Source organism: Crinia signifera, chromosome 5 (assembly GCF_055691185.1).
Source record: "Crinia signifera chromosome 5, ASM5569118v1, whole genome shotgun sequence".
Classification (NCBI taxonomy): Eukaryota; Metazoa; Chordata; class Amphibia; order Anura; family Myobatrachidae; genus Crinia; species Crinia signifera.
In genome coordinates this window covers 161,191,239-161,209,110 of record NC_139221.1, presented here as the reverse complement: position 1 = coordinate 161,209,110, position 17,872 = coordinate 161,191,239, and the positions used below count along the sequence as shown (strand labels likewise).

Below are 17,872 nucleotides of genomic sequence, written 5' to 3'. Positions count from 1 at the left end.
CCTTATTGAAGTATTGAATGCAGTAAAATAGTGGAATTCAAAAATAAATTAAATCAAGATGGGGAGACAGAGACAATAAGTGTATTGACATTTTTAACTGATGGTAAAATATATCAGTGAAAGGCCAAATTTTCAGGGCATACTGTGTGCTCCAGTGGCGCAATCGGTCAGCGCGCGGTACTTATAAGACAGTATCTGTTGAGCAATGCCGAGGTTGTGAGTTCAAGCCTCACCTGGAGCAGGAATATTTAGCTTTTTTTTCTTTTAATGATATCATCAGTCATTCATCTTCTGCTCTCGGAACATTTTTTATATGTAAGGATATTATGAAAAAGTAAAGCAAGAACATGAAATGCTAAGCAAACAGTAAGCCCCAGTGGCCTAATGGATAAGGCACTGGCCTCCTAAGCCAGGGATTGTGGGTTCAAGTCCCATCTGGGGTGTTTGTATTTATATCAACCATCTCAGCATTAGGGGTGGTTCTTTTAGCCTTGCTTCACCTGGATGCTGGATTTGCACAACAGTCCTGTTGAGTTGTGCTTGTTAATTGTTGCCACAGTAGCTACAAAATGACATTTATCATGATAACATTGTGGATTAGTGTCCTTAAAAGGTTTTTCTATAATTGAGGACCAAGGTTTAAAGACCCATCTTGGATGCATATTCCTTTGTTGCTCATTAGTCTTCACAAAAAATGATTCTTTTTTCAATGCTTGTGATTTTGTTCTTACAAGAAATCTCCATTTACCTCAACATTTCTGTAGAGTTTGTCTTGCAAATAAGTACCAGAGTGGCTGAAATATGACATTATCTAAGGCAATTGCTGATGGGAATCTTGAAGTCCTTTCTTGCATGTTGGAAGAATGGTATTTTTGATTTTATCATATTTCTTCTGCCACTCATCTTACTGTCATTGTAGATGGTAGAGTTGAAACAAACAACATATTCTTTTAATCAGACTACAATAATGATATAAGACTTTACATATTAAAATAGTGCATTATAAGACACATTAGTGTCAGTTTTCCTTATGCCACATTTTATATCTACTATCTTAACATAATTTTAGAAAAAATTAAATGAATTATTTTCCAATTTTGAGAAAATGATACAGTAAAACCTAGATATGAATTTTCTTAGCAAATTACACCTACGAATACATAAATCTAGCCAATAACACCAATGCGCGATACAAATCATTTCTTTATGCTGAGCATTTAACTTCTGTCAAGTACCTTATTGAAGTATTAAATGCAGTAAAATAGTGGAATTCAAAAAGAAATTAAATCAAGATGGGGAGACAGAGACAATAAGTGTATTGACATTTTTAACTGATGGTAAAATATATCAGTGAAAGGCCAAATTTTCAGGGCATACTGTGTGCTCCAGTGGCTCAATCGGTCAGCGCGCGGTACTTATAAGACAGTATCTGTTGAGCAATGCCGAGGTTGTGAGTTCAAGCCTCACCTGGAGCAGGAATATTTAGCTTTTTTTTCTTTTAATGATATCATCAGTCATTCATCTTCTGCTCTCGGAACATTTTTTATATGTAAGGATATTATGAAAAAGTAAAGCAAGAACATGAAATGCTAAGCAAACAGTAAGCCCCAGTGGCCTAATGGATAAGGCACTGGCCTCCTAAGCCAGGGATTGTGGGTTCAAGTCCCATCTGGGGTGTTTGTATTTATATCAACCATCTCAGCATTAGGGGTGGTTCTTTTAGCCTTGCTTCACCTGGATGCTGGATTTGCACAACAGTCCTGTTGAGTTGTGCTTGTTAATTGTTGCCACAGTAGCTACAAAATGACATTTATCATGATAACATTGTGGATTAGTGTCCTTAAAAGGTTTTTCTATAATTGAGGACCAAGGTTTAAAGACCCATCTTGGATGCATATTCCTTTGTTGCTCATTAGTCTTCACAAAAAATGATTCTTTTTTCAATGCTTGTGATTTTGTTCTTACAAGAAATCTCCATTTACCTCAACATTTCTGTAGAGTTTGTCTTGCAAATAAGTACCAGAGTGGCTGAAATATGACATTATTTTCCAATTTTGAGAAAATGATACAGTAAAACCTAGATATGAATTTTCTTAGCAAATTACACCTACGAATACATAAATCTTGCCAATAACACCAATGCGCGATACAAATCATTTCTTTTTGCTGAGCATTTAACTTCTATCAAGTACCTTATTGAAGTATTGAATGCAGTAAAATAGTGGAATTCAAAAATAAATTAAATCAAGATGGGGAGACAGAGACAATAAGTGTATTGACATTTTTAACTGATGGTAAAATATATCAGTGAAAGGCCAAATTTTCAGGGCATACTGTGTGCTCCAGTGGCGCAATCGGTCAGCGCGCGGTACTTATAAGACAGTATCTGTTGAGCAATGCCGAGGTTGTGAGTTCAAGCCTCACCTGGAGCAGGAATATTTAGCTTTTTTTTCTTTTAATGATATCATCAGTCATTCATCTTCTGCTCTCGGAACATTTTTTATATGTAAGGATATTATGAAAAAGTAAAGCAAGAACATGAAATGCTAAGCAAACAGTAAGCCCCAGTGGCCTAATGGATAAGGCACTGGCCTCCTAAGCCAGGGATTGTGGGTTCAAGTCCCATCTGGGGTGTTTGTATTTATATCAACCATCTCAGCATTAGGGGTGGTTCTTTTAGCCTTGCTTCACCTGGATGCTGGATTTGCACAACAGTCCTGTTGAGTTGTGCTTGTTAATTGTTGCCACAGTAGCTACAAAATGACATTTATCATGATAACATTGTGGATTAGTGTCCTTAAAAGGTTTTTCTATAATTGAGGACCAAGGTTTAAAGACCCATCTTGGATGCATATTCCTTTGTTGCTCATTAGTCTTCACAAAAAATGATTCTTTTTTCAATGCTTGTGATTTTGTTCTTACAAGAAATCTCCATTTACCTCAACATTTCTGTAGAGTTTGTCTTGCAAATAAGTACCAGAGTGGCTGAAATATGACATTATCTAAGGCAATTGCTGATGGGAATCTTGAAGTCCTTTCTTGCATGTTGGAAGAATGGTATTTTTGATTTTATCATATTTCTTCTGCCACTCATCTTACTGTCATTGTAGATGGTAGAGTTGCAACAAACAACATATTCTTTTAATCAGACTACAATAATGATATAAGACTTTACATATTAAAATAGTGCATTATAAGACACATTAGTGTCAGTTTTCCTTATGCCACATTTTATATCTACTATCTTAACATAATTTTAGAAAAAATTAAATGAATTATTTTCCAATTTTGAGAAAATGATACAGTAAAACCTAGATATGAATTTTCTTAGCAAATTACACCTACGAATACATAAATCTAGCCAATAACACCAATGCGCGATACAAATCATTTCTTTATGCTGAGCATTTAACTTCTGTCAAGTACCTTATTGAAGTATTGAATGCAGTAAAATAGTGGAATTCAAAAATAAATTAAATCAAGATGGGGAGACAGAGACAATAAGTGTATTGACATTTTTAACTGATGGTAAAATATATCAGTGAAAGGCCAAATTTTCAGGGCATACTGTGTGCTCCAGTGGCGCAATCGGTCAGCGCGCGGTACTTATAAGACAGTATCTGTTGAGCAATGCCGAGGTTGTGAGTTCAAGCCTCACCTGGAGCAGGAATATTTAGCTTTTTTTTCTTTTAATGATATCATCAGTCATTCATCTTCTGCTCTCGGAACATTTTTTATATGTAAGGATATTATGAAAAAGTAAAGCAAGAACATGAAATGCTAAGCAAACAGTAAGCCCCAGTGGCCTAATGGATAAGGCACTGGCCTCCTAAGCCAGGGATTGTGGGTTCAAGTCCCATCTGGGGTGTTTGTATTTATATCAACCATCTCAGCATTAGGGGTGGTTCTTTTAGCCTTGCTTCACCTGGATGCTGGATTTGCACAACAGTCCTGTTGAGTTGTGCTTGTTAATTGTTGCCACAGTAGCTACAAAATGACATTTATCATGATAACATTGTGGATTAGTGTCCTTAAAAGGTTTTTCTATAATTGAGGACCAAGGTTTAAAGACCCATCTTGGATGCATATTCCTTTGTTGCTCATTAGTCTTCACAAAAAATGATTCTTTTTTCAATGCTTGTGATTTTGTTCTTACAAGAAATCTCCATTTACCTCAACATTTCTGTAGAGTTTGTCTTGCAAATAAGTACCAGAGTGGCTGAAATATGACATTATCTAAGGCAATTGCTGATGGGAATCTTGAAGTCCTTTCTTGCATGTTGGAAGAATGGTGTTTTTTATTTTATCATATTTCTTCTGCCACTCATCTTACTGTCATTGTAGATGGTAGAGTTGCAACAAACAACATATTCTTTTAATCAGACTACAATAATGATATAAGACTTTACATATTAAAATAGTGCATTATAAGACACATTAGTGTCAGTTTTCCTTATGCCACATTTTATATCTACTATCTTAACATAATTTTAGAAAAAATTAAATGAATTATTTTCCAATTTTGAGAAAATGATACAGTAAAACCTAGATATGAATTTTCTTAGCAAATTACACCTACGAATACATAAATCTTGCCAATAACACCAATGCGCGATACAAATCATTTCTTTTTGCTGAGCATTTAACTTCTATCAAGTACCTTATTGAAGTATTGAATGCAGTAAAATAGTGGAATTCAAAAATAAATTAAATCAAGATGGGGAGACAGAGACAATAAGTGTATTGACATTTTTAACTGATGGTAAAATATATCAGTGAAAGGCCAAATTTTCAGGGCATACTGTGTGCTCCAGTGGCGCAATCGGTCAGCGCGCGGTACTTATAAGACAGTATCTGTTGAGCAATGCCGAGGTTGTGAGTTCAAGCCTCACCTGGAGCAGGAATATTTAGCTTTTTTTTCTTTTAATGATATCATCAGTCATTCATCTTCTGCTCTCGGAACATTTTTTTATATGTAAGGATATTATGAAAAAGTAAAGCAAGAACATGAAATACTAAGCAAACAGTAAGCCCCAGTGGCCTAATGGATAAGGCACTGGCCTCCTAAGCCAGGGATTGTGGGTTCAAGTCCCATCTGGGGTGTTTGTATTTATATCAACCATCTCAGCATTAGGGGTGGTTCTTTTAGCCTTGCTTCACCTGGATGCTGGATTTGCACAACAGTCCTGTTGAGTTGTGCTTGTTAATTGTTGCCACAGTAGCTACAAAATGACATTTATCATGATAACATTGTGGATTAGTGTCCTTAAAAGGTTTTTCTATAATTGAGGACCAAGGTTTAAAGACCCATCTTGGATGCATATTCCTTTGTTGCTCATTAGTCTTCACAAAAAATGATTCTTTTTTCAATGCTTGTGATTTTGTTCTTACAAGAAATCTCCATTTACCTCAACATTTCTGTAGAGTTTGTCTTGCAAATAAGTACCAGAGTGGCTGAAATATGACATTATTTTCCAATTTTGAGAAAATGATACAGTAAAACCTAGATATGAATTTTCTTAGCAAATTACACCTACGAATACATAAATCTTGCCAATAACACCAATGCGCGATACAAATCATTTCTTTTTGCTGAGCATTTAACTTCTATCAAGTACCTTATTGAAGTATTGAATGCAGTAAAATAGTGGAATTCAAAAATAAATTAAATCAAGATGGGGAGACAGAGACAATAAGTGTATTGACATTTTTAACTGATGGTAAAATATATCAGTGAAAGGCCAAATTTTCAGGGCATACTGTGTGCTCCAGTGGCGCAATCGGTCAGCGCGCGGTACTTATAAGACAGTATCTGTTGAGCAATGCCGAGGTTGTGAGTTCAAGCCTCACCTGGAGCAGGAATATTTAGCTTTTTTTTCTTTTAATGATATCATCAGTCATTCATCTTCTGCTCTCGGAACATTTTTTATATGTAAGGATATTATGAAAAAGTAAAGCAAGAACATGAAATGCTAAGCAAACAGTAAGCCCCAGTGGCCTAATGGATAAGGCACTGGCCTCCTAAGCCAGGGATTGTGGGTTCAAGTCCCATCTGGGGTGTTTGTATTTATATCAACCATCTCAGCATTAGGGGTGGTTCTTTTAGCCTTGCTTCACCTGGATGCTGGATTTGCACAACAGTCCTGTTGAGTTGTGCTTGTTAATTGTTGCCACAGTAGCTACAAAATGACATTTATCATGATAACATTGTGGATTAGTGTCCTTAAAAGGTTTTTCTATAATTGAGGACCAAGGTTTAAAGACCCATCTTGGATGCATATTCCTTTGTTGCTCATTAGTCTTCACAAAAAATGATTCTTTTTTCAATGCTTGTGATTTTGTTCTTACAAGAAATCTCCATTTACCTCAACATTTCTGTAGAGTTTGTCTTGCAAATAAGTACCAGAGTGGCTGAAATATGACATTATCTAAGGCAATTGCTGATGGGAATCTTGAAGTCCTTTCTTGCATGTTGGAAGAATGGTATTTTTGATTTTATCATATTTCTTCTGCCACTCATCTTACTGTCATTGTAGATGGTAGAGTTGCAACAAACAACATATTCTTTTAATCAGACTACAATAATGATATAAGACTTTACATATTAAAATAGTGCATTATAAGACACATTAGTGTCAGTTTTCCTTATGCCACATTTTATATCTACTATCTTAACATAATTTTAGAAAAAATTAAATGAATTATTTTCCAATTTTGAGAAAATGATACAGTAAAACCTAGATATGAATTTTCTTAGCAAATTACACCTACGAATACATAAATCTAGCCAATAACACCAATGCGCGATACAAATCATTTCTTTATGCTGAGCATTTAACTTCTGTCAAGTACCTTATTGAAGTATTGAATGCAGTAAAATAGTGGAATTCAAAAATAAATTAAATCAAGATGGGGAGACAGAGACAATAAGTGTATTGACATTTTTAACTGATGGTAAAATATATCAGTGAAAGGCCAAATTTTCAGGGCATACTGTGTGCTCCAGTGGCGCAATCGGTCAGCGCGCGGTACTTATAAGACAGTATCTGTTGAGCAATGCCGAGGTTGTGAGTTCAAGCCTCACCTGGAGCAGGAATATTTAGCTTTTTTTTCTTTTAATGATATCATCAGTCATTCATCTTCTGCTCTCGGAACATTTTTTATATGTAAGGATATTATGAAAAAGTAAAGCAAGAACATGAAATGCTAAGCAAACAGTAAGCCCCAGTGGCCTAATGGATAAGGCACTGGCCTCCTAAGCCAGGGATTGTGGGTTCAAGTCCCATCTGGGGTGTTTGTATTTATATCAACCATCTCAGCATTAGGGGTGGTTCTTTTAGCCTTGCTTCACCTGGATGCTGGATTTGCACAACAGTCCTGTTGAGTTGTGCTTGTTAATTGTTGCCACAGTAGCTACAAAATGACATTTATCATGATAACATTGTGGATTAGTGTCCTTAAAAGGTTTTTCTATAATTGAGGACCAAGGTTTAAAGACCCATCTTGGATGCATATTCCTTTGTTGCTCATTAGTCTTCACAAAAAATGATTCTTTTTTCAATGCTTGTGATTTTGTTCTTACAAGAAATCTCCATTTACCTCAACATTTCTGTAGAGTTTGTCTTGCAAATAAGTACCAGAGTGGCTGAAATATGACATTATCTAAGGCAATTGCTGATGGGAATCTTGAAGTCCTTTCTTGCATGTTGGAAGAATGGTGTTTTTTATTTTATCATATTTCTTCTGCCACTCATCTTACTGTCATTGTAGATGGTAGAGTTGCAACAAACAACATATTCTTTTAATCAGACTACAATAATGATATAAGACTTTACATATTAAAATAGTGCATTATAAGACACATTAGTGTCAGTTTTCCTTATGCCACATTTTATATCTACTATCTTAACATAATTTTAGAAAAAATTAAATGAATTATTTTCCAATTTTGAGAAAATGATACAGTAAAACCTAGATATGAATTTTCTTAGCAAATTACACCTACGAATACATAAATCTTGCCAATAACACCAATGCGCGATACAAATCATTTCTTTTTGCTGAGCATTTAACTTCTATCAAGTACCTTATTGAAGTATTGAATGCAGTAAAATAGTGGAATTCAAAAATAAATTAAATCAAGATGGGGAGACAGAGACAATAAGTGTATTGACATTTTTAACTGATGGTAAAATATATCAGTGAAAGGCCAAATTTTCAGGGCATACTGTGTGCTCCAGTGGCGCAATCGGTCAGCGCGCGGTACTTATAAGACAGTATCTGTTGAGCAATGCCGAGGTTGTGAGTTCAAGCCTCACCTGGAGCAGGAATATTTAGCTTTTTTTTCTTTTAATGATATCATCAGTCATTCATCTTCTGCTCTCGGAACATTTTTTTATATGTAAGGATATTATGAAAAAGTAAAGCAAGAACATGAAATACTAAGCAAACAGTAAGCCCCAGTGGCCTAATGGATAAGGCACTGGCCTCCTAAGCCAGGGATTGTGGGTTCAAGTCCCATCTGGGGTGTTTGTATTTATATCAACCATCTCAGCATTAGGGGTGGTTCTTTTAGCCTTGCTTCACCTGGATGCTGGATTTGCACAACAGTCCTGTTGAGTTGTGCTTGTTAATTGTTGCCACAGTAGCTACAAAATGACATTTATCATGATAACATTGTGGATTAGTGTCCTTAAAGGGTTTTTCTATAATTGAGGACCAAGGTTTAAAGACCCATCTTGGATGCATATTCCTTTGTTGCTCATTAGTCTTCACAAAAAATGATTCTTTTTTCAATGCTTGTGATTTTGTTCTTACAAGAAATCTCCATTTACCTCAACATTTCTGTAGAGTTTGTCTTGCAAATAAGTACCAGAGTGGCTGAAATATGACATTATCTAAGGCAATTGCTGATGGGAATCTTGAAGTCCTTTCTTGCATGTTGGAAGAATGGTATTTTTGATTTTATCATATTTCTTCTGCCACTCATCTTACTGTCATTGTAGATGGTAGAGTTGAAACAAACAACATATTCTTTTAATCAGACTACAATAATGATATAAGACTTTACATATTAAAATAGTGCATTATAAGACACATTAGTGTCAGTTTTCCTTATGCCACATTTTATATCTACTATCTTAACATAATTTTAGAAAAAATTAAATGAATTATTTTCCAATTTTGAGAAAATGATACAGTAAAACCTAGATATGAATTTTCTTAGCAAATTACACCTACGAATACATAAATCTAGCCAATAACACCAATGCGCGATACAAATCATTTCTTTATGCTGAGCATTTAACTTCTGTCAAGTACCTTATTCAAGTATTAAATGCAGTAAAATAGTGGAATTCAAAAAGAAATTAAATCAAGATGGGGAGACAGAGACAATAAGTGTATTGACATTTTTAACTGATGGTAAAATATATCAGTGAAAGGCCAAATTTTCAGGGCATACTGTGTGCTCCAGTGGCGCAATCGGTCAGCGCGCGGTACTTATAAGACAGTATCTGTTGAGCAATGCCGAGGTTGTGAGTTCAAGCCTCACCTGGAGCAGGAATATTTAGCTTTTTTTTCTTTTAATGATATCATCAGTCATTCATCTTCTGCTCTCGGAACATTTTTTATATGTAAGGATATTATGAAAAAGTAAAGCAAGAACATGAAATGCTAAGCAAACAGTAAGCCCCAGTGGCCTAATGGATAAGGCACTGGCCTCCTAAGCCAGGGATTGTGGGTTCAAGTCCCATCTGGGGTGTTTGTATTTATATCAACCATCTCAGCATTAGGGGTGGTTCTTTTAGCCTTGCTTCACCTGGATGCTGGATTTGCACAACAGTCCTGTTGAGTTGTGCTTGTTAATTGTTGCCACAGTAGCTACAAAATGACATTTATCATGATAACATTGTGGATTAGTGTCCTTAAAAGGTTTTTCTATAATTGAGGACCAAGGTTTAAAGACCCATCTTGGATGCATATTCCTTTGTTGCTCATTAGTCTTCACAAAAAATGATTCTTTTTTCAATGCTTGTGATTTTGTTCTTACAAGAAATCTCCATTTACCTCAACATTTCTGTAGAGTTTGTCTTGCAAATAAGTACCAGAGTGGCTGAAATATGACATTATCTAAGGCAATTGCTGATGGGAATCTTGAAGTCCTTTCTTGCATGTTGGAAGAATGGTATTTTTGATTTTATCATATTTCTTCTGCCACTCATCTTACTGTCATTGTAGATGGTAGAGTTGCAACAAACAACATATTCTTTTAATCAGACTACAATAATGATATAAGACTTTACATATTAAAATAGTGCATTATAAGACACATTAGTGTCAGTTTTCCTTATGCCACATTTTATATCTACTATCTTCACATAATTTTAGAAAAAATTAAATGAATTATTTTCCAATTTTGAGAAAATTATACAGTAAAACCTAGATATGAATTTTCTTAGCAAATTACACCTACGAATACATAAATCTAGCCAATAACACCAATGCGCGATACAAATCATTTCTTTATGCTGAGCATTTAACTTCTGTCAAGTACCTTATTGAAGTATTGAATGCAGTAAAATAGTGGAATTCAAAAAGAAATTAAATCAAGATGGGGAGACAGAGACAATAAGTGTATTGACATTTTTAACTGATGGTAAAATATATCAGTGAAAGGCCAAATTTTCAGGGCATACTGTGTGCTCCAGTGGCGCAATCGGTCAGCGCGCGGTACTTATAAGACAGTATCTGTTGAGCAATGCCGAGGTTGTGAGTTCAAGCCTCACCTGGAGCAGGAATATTTAGCTTTTTTTTCTTTTAATGATATCATCAGTCATTCATCTTCTGCTCTCGGAACATTTTTTATATGTAAGGATATTATGAAAAAGTAAAGCAAGAACATGAAATGCTAAGCAAACAGTAAGCCCCAGTGGCCTAATGGATAAGGCACTGGCCTCCTAAGCCAGGGATTGTGGGTTCAAGTCCCATCTGGGGTGTTTGTATTTATATCAACCATCTCAGCATTAGGGGTGGTTCTTTTAGCCTTGCTTCACCTGGATGCTGGATTTGCACAACAGTCCTGTTGAGTTGTGCTTGTTAATTGTTGCCACAGTAGCTACAAAATGACATTTATCATGATAACATTGTGGATTAGTGTCCTTAAAAGGTTTTTCTATAATTGAGGACCAAGGTTTAAAGACCCATCTTGGATGCATATTCCTTTGTTGCTCATTAGTCTTCACAAAAAATGATTCTTTTTTCAATGCTTGTGATTTTGTTCTTACAAGAAATCTCCATTTACCTCAACATTTCTGTAGAGTTTGTCTTGCAAATAAGTACCAGAGTGGCTGAAATATGACATTATCTAAGGCATTTGCTGATGGGAATCTTGAAGTCCTTTCTTGCATGTTGGAAGAATGGTGTTTTTTATTTTATCATATTTCTTCTGCCACTCATCTTACTGTCATTGTAGATGGTAGAGTTGCAACAAACAACATATTCTTTTAATCAGACTACAATAATGATATAAGACTTTACATATTAAAATAGTGCATTATAAGACACATTAGTGTCAGTTTTCCTTATGCCACATTTTATATCTACTATCTTAACATAATTTTAGAAAAAATTAAATGAATTATTTTCCAATTTTGAGAAAATGATACAGTAAAACCTAGATATGAATTTTCTTAGCAAATTACACCTACGAATACATAAATCTTGCCAATAACACCAATGCGCGATACAAATCATTTCTTTTTGCTGAGCATTTAACTTCTATCAAGTACCTTATTGAAGTATTGAATGCAGTAAAATAGTGGAATTCAAAAATAAATTAAATCAAGATGGGGAGACAGAGACAATAAGTGTATTGACATTTTTAACTGATGGTAAAATATATCAGTGAAAGGCCAAATTTTCAGGGCATACTGTGTGCTCCAGTGGCGCAATCGGTCAGCGCGCGGTACTTATAAGACAGTATCTGTTGAGCAATGCCGAGGTTGTGAGTTCAAGCCTCACCTGGAGCAGGAATATTTAGCTTTTTTTTCTTTTAATGATATCATCAGTCATTCATCTTCTGCTCTCGGAAATTTTTTTTATATGTAAGGATATTATGAAAAAGTAAAGCAAGAACATGAAATACTAAGCAAACAGTAAGCCCCAGTGGCCTAATGGATAAGGCACTGGCCTCCTAAGCCAGGGATTGTGGGTTCAAGTCCCATCTGGGGTGTTTGTATTTATATCAACCATCTCAGCATTAGGGGTGGTTCTTTTAGCCTTGCTTCACCTGGATGCTGGATTTGCACAACAGTCCTGTTGAGTTGTGCTTGTTAATTGTTGCCACAGTAGCTACAAAATGACATTTATCATGATAACATTGTGGATTAGTGTCCTTAAAAGGTTTTTCTATAATTGAGGACCAAGGTTTAAAGACCCATCTTGGATGCATATTCCTTTGTTGCTCATTAGTCTTCACAAAAAATGATTCTTTTTTCAATGCTTGTGATTTTGTTCTTACAAGAAATCTCCATTTACCTCAACATTTCTGTAGAGTTTGTCTTGCAAATAAGTACCAGAGTGGCTGAAATATGACATTATCTAAGGCAATTGCTGATGGGAATCTTGAAGTCCTTTCTTGCATGTTGGAAGAATGGTATTTTTGATTTTATCATATTTCTTCTGCCACTCATCTTACTGTCATTGTAGATGGTAGAGTTGAAACAAACAACATATTCTTTTAATCAGACTACAATAATGATATAAGACTTTACATATTAAAATAGTGCATTATAAGACACATTAGTGTCAGTTTTCCTTATGCCACATTTTATATCTACTATCTTAACATAATTTTAGAAAAAATTAAATGAATTATTTTCCAATTTTGAGAAAATGATACAGTAAAACCTAGATATGAATTTTCTTAGCAAATTACACCTACGAATACATAAATCTAGCCAATAACACCAATGCGCGATACAAATCATTTCTTTATGCTGAGCATTTAACTTCTGTCAAGTACCTTATTGAAGTATTGAATGCAGTAAAATAGTGGAATTCAAAAAGAAATTAAATCAAGATGGGGAGACAGAGACAATAAGTGTATTGACATTTTTAACTGATGGTAAAATATATCAGTGAAAGGCCAAATTTTCAGGGCATACTGTGTGCTCCAGTGGCGCAATCGGTCAGCGCGCGGTACTTATAAGACAGTATCTGTTGAGCAATGCCGAGGTTGTGAGTTCAAGCCTCACCTGGAGCAGGAATATTTAGCTTTTTTTTCTTTTAATGATATCATCAGTCATTCATCTTCTGCTCTCGGAACATTTTTTATATGTAAGGATATTATGAAAAAGTAAAGCAAGAACATGAAATGCTAAGCAAACAGTAAGCCCCAGTGGCCTAATGGATAAGGCACTGGCCTCCTAAGCCAGGGATTGTGGGTTCAAGTCCCATCTGGGGTGTTTGTATTTATATCAACCATCTCAGCATTAGGGGTGGTTCTTTTAGCCTTGCTTCACCTGGATGCTGGATTTGCACAACAGTCCTGTTGAGTTGTGCTTGTTAATTGTTGCCACAGTAGCTACAAAATGACATTTATCATGATAACATTGTGGATTAGTGTCCTTAAAAGGTTTTTCTATAATTGAGGACCAAGGTTTAAAGACCCATCTTGGATGCATATTCCTTTGTTGCTCATTAGTCTTCACAAAAAATGATTCTTTTTTCAATGCTTGTGATTTTGTTCTTACAAGAAATCTCCATTTACCTCAACATTTCTGTAGAGTTTGTCTTGCAAATAAGTACCAGAGTGGCTGAAATATGACATTATCTAAGGCAATTGCTGATGGGAATCTTGAAGTCCTTTCTTGCATGTTGGAAGAATGGTATTTTTGATTTTATCATATTTCTTCTGCCACTCATCTTACTGTCATTGTAGATGGTAGAGTTGCAACAAACAACATATTCTTTTAATCAGACTACAATAATGATATAAGACTTTACATATTAAAATAGTGCATTATAAGACACATTAGTGTCAGTTTTCCTTATGCCACATTTTATATCTACTATCTTCACATAATTTTAGAAAAAATTAAATGAATTATTTTCCAATTTTGAGAAAATGATACAGTAAAACCTAGATATGAATTTTCTTAGCAAATTACACCTACGAATACATAAATCTAGCCAATAACACCAATGCGCGATACAAATCATTTCTTTATGCTGAGCATTTAACTTCTGTCAAGTACCTTATTGAAGTATTGAATGCAGTAAAATAGTGGAATTCAAAAAGAAATTAAATCAAGATGGGGAGACAGAGACAATAAGTGTATTGACATTTTTAACTGATGGTAAAATATATCAGTGAAAGGCCAAATTTTCAGGGCATACTGTGTGCTCCAGTGGCGCAATCGGTCAGCGCGCGGTACTTATAAGACAGTATCTGTTGAGCAATGCCGAGGTTGTGAGTTCAAGCCTCACCTGGAGCAGGAATATTTAGCTTTTTTTTCTTTTAATGATATCATCAGTCATTCATCTTCTGCTCTCGGAACATTTTTTATATGTAAGGATATTATGAAAAAGTAAAGCAAGAACATGAAATGCTAAGCAAACAGTAAGCCCCAGTGGCCTAATGGATAAGGCACTGGCCTCCTAAGCCAGGGATTGTGGGTTCAAGTCCCATCTGGGGTGTTTGTATTTATATCAACCATCTCAGCATTAGGGGTGGTTCTTTTAGCCTTGCTTCACCTGGATGCTGGATTTGCACAACAGTCCTGTTGAGTTGTGCTTGTTAATTGTTGCCACAGTAGCTACAAAATGACATTTATCATGATAACATTGTGGATTAGTGTCCTTAAAAGGTTTTTCTATAATTGAGGACCAAGGTTTAAAGACCCATCTTGGATGCATATTCCTTTGTTGCTCATTAGTCTTCACAAAAAATGATTCTTTTTTCAATGCTTGTGATTTTGTTCTTACAAGAAATCTCCATTTACCTCAACATTTCTGTAGAGTTTGTCTTGCAAATAAGTACCAGAGTGGCTGAAATATGACATTATCTAAGGCAATTGCTGATGGGAATCTTGAAGTCCTTTCTTGCATGTTGGAAGAATGGTATTTTTGATTTTATCATATTTCTTCTGCCACTCATCTTACTGTCATTGTAGATGGTAGAGTTGCAACAAACAACATATTCTTTTAATCAGACTACAATAATGATATAAGACTTTACATATTAAAATAGTGCATTATAAGACACATTAGTGTCAGTTTTCCTTATGCCACATTTTATATCTACTACTTTTACATAATTTTAGAAAAAATTAAATGAATTATTTTCCAATTTTGAGAAAATGATACAGTAAAACCTAGATATGAATTTTCTTAGCAAATTACACCTACGAATACATAAATCTAGCCAATAACACCAATGCGCGATACAAATCATTTCTTTATGCTGAGCATTTAACTTCTGTCAAGTACCTTATTGAAGTATTGAATGCAGTAAAATAGTGGAATTCAAAAAGAAATTAAATCAAGATGGGGAGACAGAGACAATAAGTGTATTGACATTTTTAACTGATGGTAAAATATATCAGTGAAAGGCCAAATTTTCAGGGCATACTGTGTGCTCCAGTGGCGCAATCGGTCAGCGCGCGGTACTTATAAGACAGTATCTGTTGAGCAATGCCGAGGTTGTGAGTTCAAGCCTCACCTGGAGCAGGAATATTTAGCTTTTTTTTCTTTTAATGATATCATCAGTCATTCATCTTCTGCTCTCGGAACATTTTTTATATGTAAGGATATTATGAAAAAGTAAAGCAAGAACATGAAATGCTAAGCAAACAGTAAGCCCCAGTGGCCTAATGGATAAGGCACTGGCCTCCTAAGCCAGGGATTGTGGGTTCAAGTCCCATCTGGGGTGTTTGTATTTATATCAACCATCTCAGCATTAGGGGTGGTTCTTTTAGCCTTGCTTCACCTGGATGCTGGATTTGCACAACAGTCCTGTTGAGTTGTGCTTGTTAATTGTTGCCACAGTAGCTACAAAATGACATTTATCATGATAACATTGTGGATTAGTGTCCTTAAAAGGTTTTTCTATAATTGAGGACCAAGGTTTAAAGACCCATCTTGGATGCATATTCCTTTGTTGCTCATTAGTCTTCACAAAAAATGATTCTTTTTTCAATGCTTGTGATTTTGTTCTTACAAGAAATCTCCATTTACCTCAACATTTCTGTAGAGTTTGTCTTGCAAATAAGTACCAGAGTGGCTGAAATATGACATTATCTAAGGCAATTGCTGATGGGAATCTTGAAGTCCTTTCTTGCATGTTGGAAGAATGGTATTTTTGATTTTATCATATTTCTTCTGCCACTCATCTTACTGTCATTGTAGATGGTAGAGTTGCAACAAACAACATATTCTTTTAATCAGACTACAATAATGATATAAGACTTTACATATTAAAATAGTGCATTATAAGACACATTAGTGTCAGTTTTCCTTATGCCACATTTTATATCTACTATCTTAACATAATTTTAGAAAAAATTAAATGAATTATTTTCCAATTTTGAGAAAATGATACAGTAAAACCTAGATATGAATTTTCTTAGCAAATTACACCTACGAATACATAAATCTTGCCAATAACACCAATGCGCGATACAAATCATTTCTTTTTGCTGAGCATTTAACTTCTATCAAGTACCTTATTGAAGTATTGAATGCAGTAAAATAGTGGAATTCAAAAATAAATTAAATCAAGATGGGGAGACAGAGACAATAAGTGTATTGACATTTTTAACTGATGGTAAAATATATCAGTGAAAGGCCAAATTTTCAGGGCATACTGTGTGCTCCAGTGGCGCAATCGGTCAGCGCGCAGTACTTTTAAGACAGTATCTGTTGAGCAATGCCGAGGTTGTGAGTTCAAGCCTCACCTGGAGCAGGAATATTTAGCTTTTTTTTCTTTTAATGATATCATCAGTCATTCATCTTCTGCTCTCGGAACATTTTTTATATGTAAGGATATTATGAAAAAGTAAAGCAAGAACATGAAATGCTAAGCAAACAGTAAGCCCCAGTGGCCTAATGGATAAGGCACTGGCCTCCTAAGCCAGGGATTGTGGGTTCAAGTCCCATCTGGGGTGTTTGTATTTATATCAACCATCTCAGCATTAGGGGTGGTTCTTTTAGCCTTGCTTCACCTGGATGCTGGATTTGCACAACAGTCCTGTTGAGTTGTGCTTGTTAATTGTTGCCACAGTAGCTACAAAATGACATTTATCATGATAACATTGTGGATTAGTGTCCTTAAAAGGTTTTTCTATAATTGAGGACCAAGGTTTAAAGACCCATCTTGGATGCATATTCCTTTGTTGCTCATTAGTCTTCACAAAAAATGATTCTTTTTTCAATGCTTGTGATTTTGTTCTTACAAGAAATCTCCATTTACCTCAACATTTCTGTAGAGTTTGTCTTGCAAATAAGTACCAGAGTGGCTGAAATATGACATTATCTAAGGCAATTGCTGATGGGAATCTTGAAGTCCTTTCTTGCATGTTGGAAGAATGGTATTTTTGATTTTATCATATTTCTTCTGCCACTCATCTTACTGTCATTGTAGATGGTAGAGTTGCAACAAACAACATATTCTTTTAATCAGACTACAATAATGATATAAGACTTTACATATTAAAATAGTGCATTATAAGACACATTAGTGTCAGTTTTCCTTATGCCACATTTTATATCTACTATCTTAACATAATTTTAGAAAAAATTAAATGAATTATTTTCCAATTTTGAGAAAATGATACAGTAAAACCTAGATATGAATTTTCTTAGCAAATTA

General features: G+C 35.0%; 29 non-coding genes across 29 annotated transcripts; all 29 read left to right on the top strand.

The window, feature by feature from the left end:
- The first annotated feature begins 148 nt into the window (after positions 1-148).
- Positions 149-241, top strand: TRNAI-UAU (transfer RNA isoleucine (anticodon UAU)). Its single transcript is given in 2 exon segments — positions 149-186; positions 206-241. It is a non-coding gene; the product is annotated as a tRNA-Ile (tRNA).
- A 129-nt stretch (positions 242-370) lies between these two features.
- TRNAR-CCU (transfer RNA arginine (anticodon CCU)) lies at positions 371-443 on the top strand. The gene has a single exon. It is a non-coding gene; the product is annotated as a tRNA-Arg (tRNA).
- A 939-nt stretch (positions 444-1,382) lies between these two features.
- TRNAI-UAU (transfer RNA isoleucine (anticodon UAU)) lies at positions 1,383-1,475 on the top strand. Its single transcript is given in 2 exon segments — positions 1,383-1,420; positions 1,440-1,475. It is a non-coding gene; the product is annotated as a tRNA-Ile (tRNA).
- A 129-nt stretch (positions 1,476-1,604) lies between these two features.
- TRNAR-CCU (transfer RNA arginine (anticodon CCU)) lies at positions 1,605-1,677 on the top strand. Its single transcript has one exon. It is a non-coding gene; the product is annotated as a tRNA-Arg (tRNA).
- Positions 1,678-2,339: 662 nt separating this feature from the next.
- On the top strand, positions 2,340-2,432 carry TRNAI-UAU (transfer RNA isoleucine (anticodon UAU)). The gene is given in 2 exon segments: positions 2,340-2,377; positions 2,397-2,432. It is a non-coding gene; the product is annotated as a tRNA-Ile (tRNA).
- A 129-nt stretch (positions 2,433-2,561) lies between these two features.
- On the top strand, positions 2,562-2,634 carry TRNAR-CCU (transfer RNA arginine (anticodon CCU)). The gene has a single exon. It is a non-coding gene; the product is annotated as a tRNA-Arg (tRNA).
- Positions 2,635-3,573: 939 nt separating this feature from the next.
- Positions 3,574-3,666, top strand: TRNAI-UAU (transfer RNA isoleucine (anticodon UAU)). Its single transcript is given in 2 exon segments — positions 3,574-3,611; positions 3,631-3,666. It is a non-coding gene; the product is annotated as a tRNA-Ile (tRNA).
- Positions 3,667-3,795: 129 nt separating this feature from the next.
- Positions 3,796-3,868, top strand: TRNAR-CCU (transfer RNA arginine (anticodon CCU)). The gene has a single exon. It is a non-coding gene; the product is annotated as a tRNA-Arg (tRNA).
- A 939-nt stretch (positions 3,869-4,807) lies between these two features.
- On the top strand, positions 4,808-4,900 carry TRNAI-UAU (transfer RNA isoleucine (anticodon UAU)). Its single transcript is given in 2 exon segments — positions 4,808-4,845; positions 4,865-4,900. It is a non-coding gene; the product is annotated as a tRNA-Ile (tRNA).
- Positions 4,901-5,030: 130 nt separating this feature from the next.
- Positions 5,031-5,103, top strand: TRNAR-CCU (transfer RNA arginine (anticodon CCU)). The gene has a single exon. It is a non-coding gene; the product is annotated as a tRNA-Arg (tRNA).
- A 662-nt stretch (positions 5,104-5,765) lies between these two features.
- On the top strand, positions 5,766-5,858 carry TRNAI-UAU (transfer RNA isoleucine (anticodon UAU)). The gene is given in 2 exon segments: positions 5,766-5,803; positions 5,823-5,858. It is a non-coding gene; the product is annotated as a tRNA-Ile (tRNA).
- Positions 5,859-5,987: 129 nt separating this feature from the next.
- Positions 5,988-6,060, top strand: TRNAR-CCU (transfer RNA arginine (anticodon CCU)). Its single transcript has one exon. It is a non-coding gene; the product is annotated as a tRNA-Arg (tRNA).
- Positions 6,061-6,999: 939 nt separating this feature from the next.
- On the top strand, positions 7,000-7,092 carry TRNAI-UAU (transfer RNA isoleucine (anticodon UAU)). The gene is given in 2 exon segments: positions 7,000-7,037; positions 7,057-7,092. It is a non-coding gene; the product is annotated as a tRNA-Ile (tRNA).
- Positions 7,093-7,221: 129 nt separating this feature from the next.
- Positions 7,222-7,294, top strand: TRNAR-CCU (transfer RNA arginine (anticodon CCU)). Its single transcript has one exon. It is a non-coding gene; the product is annotated as a tRNA-Arg (tRNA).
- Positions 7,295-8,233: 939 nt separating this feature from the next.
- On the top strand, positions 8,234-8,326 carry TRNAI-UAU (transfer RNA isoleucine (anticodon UAU)). Its single transcript is given in 2 exon segments — positions 8,234-8,271; positions 8,291-8,326. It is a non-coding gene; the product is annotated as a tRNA-Ile (tRNA).
- A 130-nt stretch (positions 8,327-8,456) lies between these two features.
- TRNAR-CCU (transfer RNA arginine (anticodon CCU)) lies at positions 8,457-8,529 on the top strand. Its single transcript has one exon. It is a non-coding gene; the product is annotated as a tRNA-Arg (tRNA).
- A 939-nt stretch (positions 8,530-9,468) lies between these two features.
- Positions 9,469-9,561, top strand: TRNAI-UAU (transfer RNA isoleucine (anticodon UAU)). Its single transcript is given in 2 exon segments — positions 9,469-9,506; positions 9,526-9,561. It is a non-coding gene; the product is annotated as a tRNA-Ile (tRNA).
- A 129-nt stretch (positions 9,562-9,690) lies between these two features.
- TRNAR-CCU (transfer RNA arginine (anticodon CCU)) lies at positions 9,691-9,763 on the top strand. The gene has a single exon. It is a non-coding gene; the product is annotated as a tRNA-Arg (tRNA).
- A 939-nt stretch (positions 9,764-10,702) lies between these two features.
- TRNAI-UAU (transfer RNA isoleucine (anticodon UAU)) lies at positions 10,703-10,795 on the top strand. Its single transcript is given in 2 exon segments — positions 10,703-10,740; positions 10,760-10,795. It is a non-coding gene; the product is annotated as a tRNA-Ile (tRNA).
- A 129-nt stretch (positions 10,796-10,924) lies between these two features.
- Positions 10,925-10,997, top strand: TRNAR-CCU (transfer RNA arginine (anticodon CCU)). Its single transcript has one exon. It is a non-coding gene; the product is annotated as a tRNA-Arg (tRNA).
- Positions 10,998-11,936: 939 nt separating this feature from the next.
- TRNAI-UAU (transfer RNA isoleucine (anticodon UAU)) lies at positions 11,937-12,029 on the top strand. Its single transcript is given in 2 exon segments — positions 11,937-11,974; positions 11,994-12,029. It is a non-coding gene; the product is annotated as a tRNA-Ile (tRNA).
- A 130-nt stretch (positions 12,030-12,159) lies between these two features.
- Positions 12,160-12,232, top strand: TRNAR-CCU (transfer RNA arginine (anticodon CCU)). The gene has a single exon. It is a non-coding gene; the product is annotated as a tRNA-Arg (tRNA).
- Positions 12,233-13,171: 939 nt separating this feature from the next.
- Positions 13,172-13,264, top strand: TRNAI-UAU (transfer RNA isoleucine (anticodon UAU)). Its single transcript is given in 2 exon segments — positions 13,172-13,209; positions 13,229-13,264. It is a non-coding gene; the product is annotated as a tRNA-Ile (tRNA).
- A 129-nt stretch (positions 13,265-13,393) lies between these two features.
- On the top strand, positions 13,394-13,466 carry TRNAR-CCU (transfer RNA arginine (anticodon CCU)). The gene has a single exon. It is a non-coding gene; the product is annotated as a tRNA-Arg (tRNA).
- Positions 13,467-14,405: 939 nt separating this feature from the next.
- Positions 14,406-14,498, top strand: TRNAI-UAU (transfer RNA isoleucine (anticodon UAU)). Its single transcript is given in 2 exon segments — positions 14,406-14,443; positions 14,463-14,498. It is a non-coding gene; the product is annotated as a tRNA-Ile (tRNA).
- A 129-nt stretch (positions 14,499-14,627) lies between these two features.
- Positions 14,628-14,700, top strand: TRNAR-CCU (transfer RNA arginine (anticodon CCU)). The gene has a single exon. It is a non-coding gene; the product is annotated as a tRNA-Arg (tRNA).
- Positions 14,701-15,639: 939 nt separating this feature from the next.
- TRNAI-UAU (transfer RNA isoleucine (anticodon UAU)) lies at positions 15,640-15,732 on the top strand. Its single transcript is given in 2 exon segments — positions 15,640-15,677; positions 15,697-15,732. It is a non-coding gene; the product is annotated as a tRNA-Ile (tRNA).
- Positions 15,733-15,861: 129 nt separating this feature from the next.
- Positions 15,862-15,934, top strand: TRNAR-CCU (transfer RNA arginine (anticodon CCU)). Its single transcript has one exon. It is a non-coding gene; the product is annotated as a tRNA-Arg (tRNA).
- Positions 15,935-17,095: 1,161 nt separating this feature from the next.
- Positions 17,096-17,168, top strand: TRNAR-CCU (transfer RNA arginine (anticodon CCU)). The gene has a single exon. It is a non-coding gene; the product is annotated as a tRNA-Arg (tRNA).
- Positions 17,169-17,872: the final 704 nt, after the last annotated feature.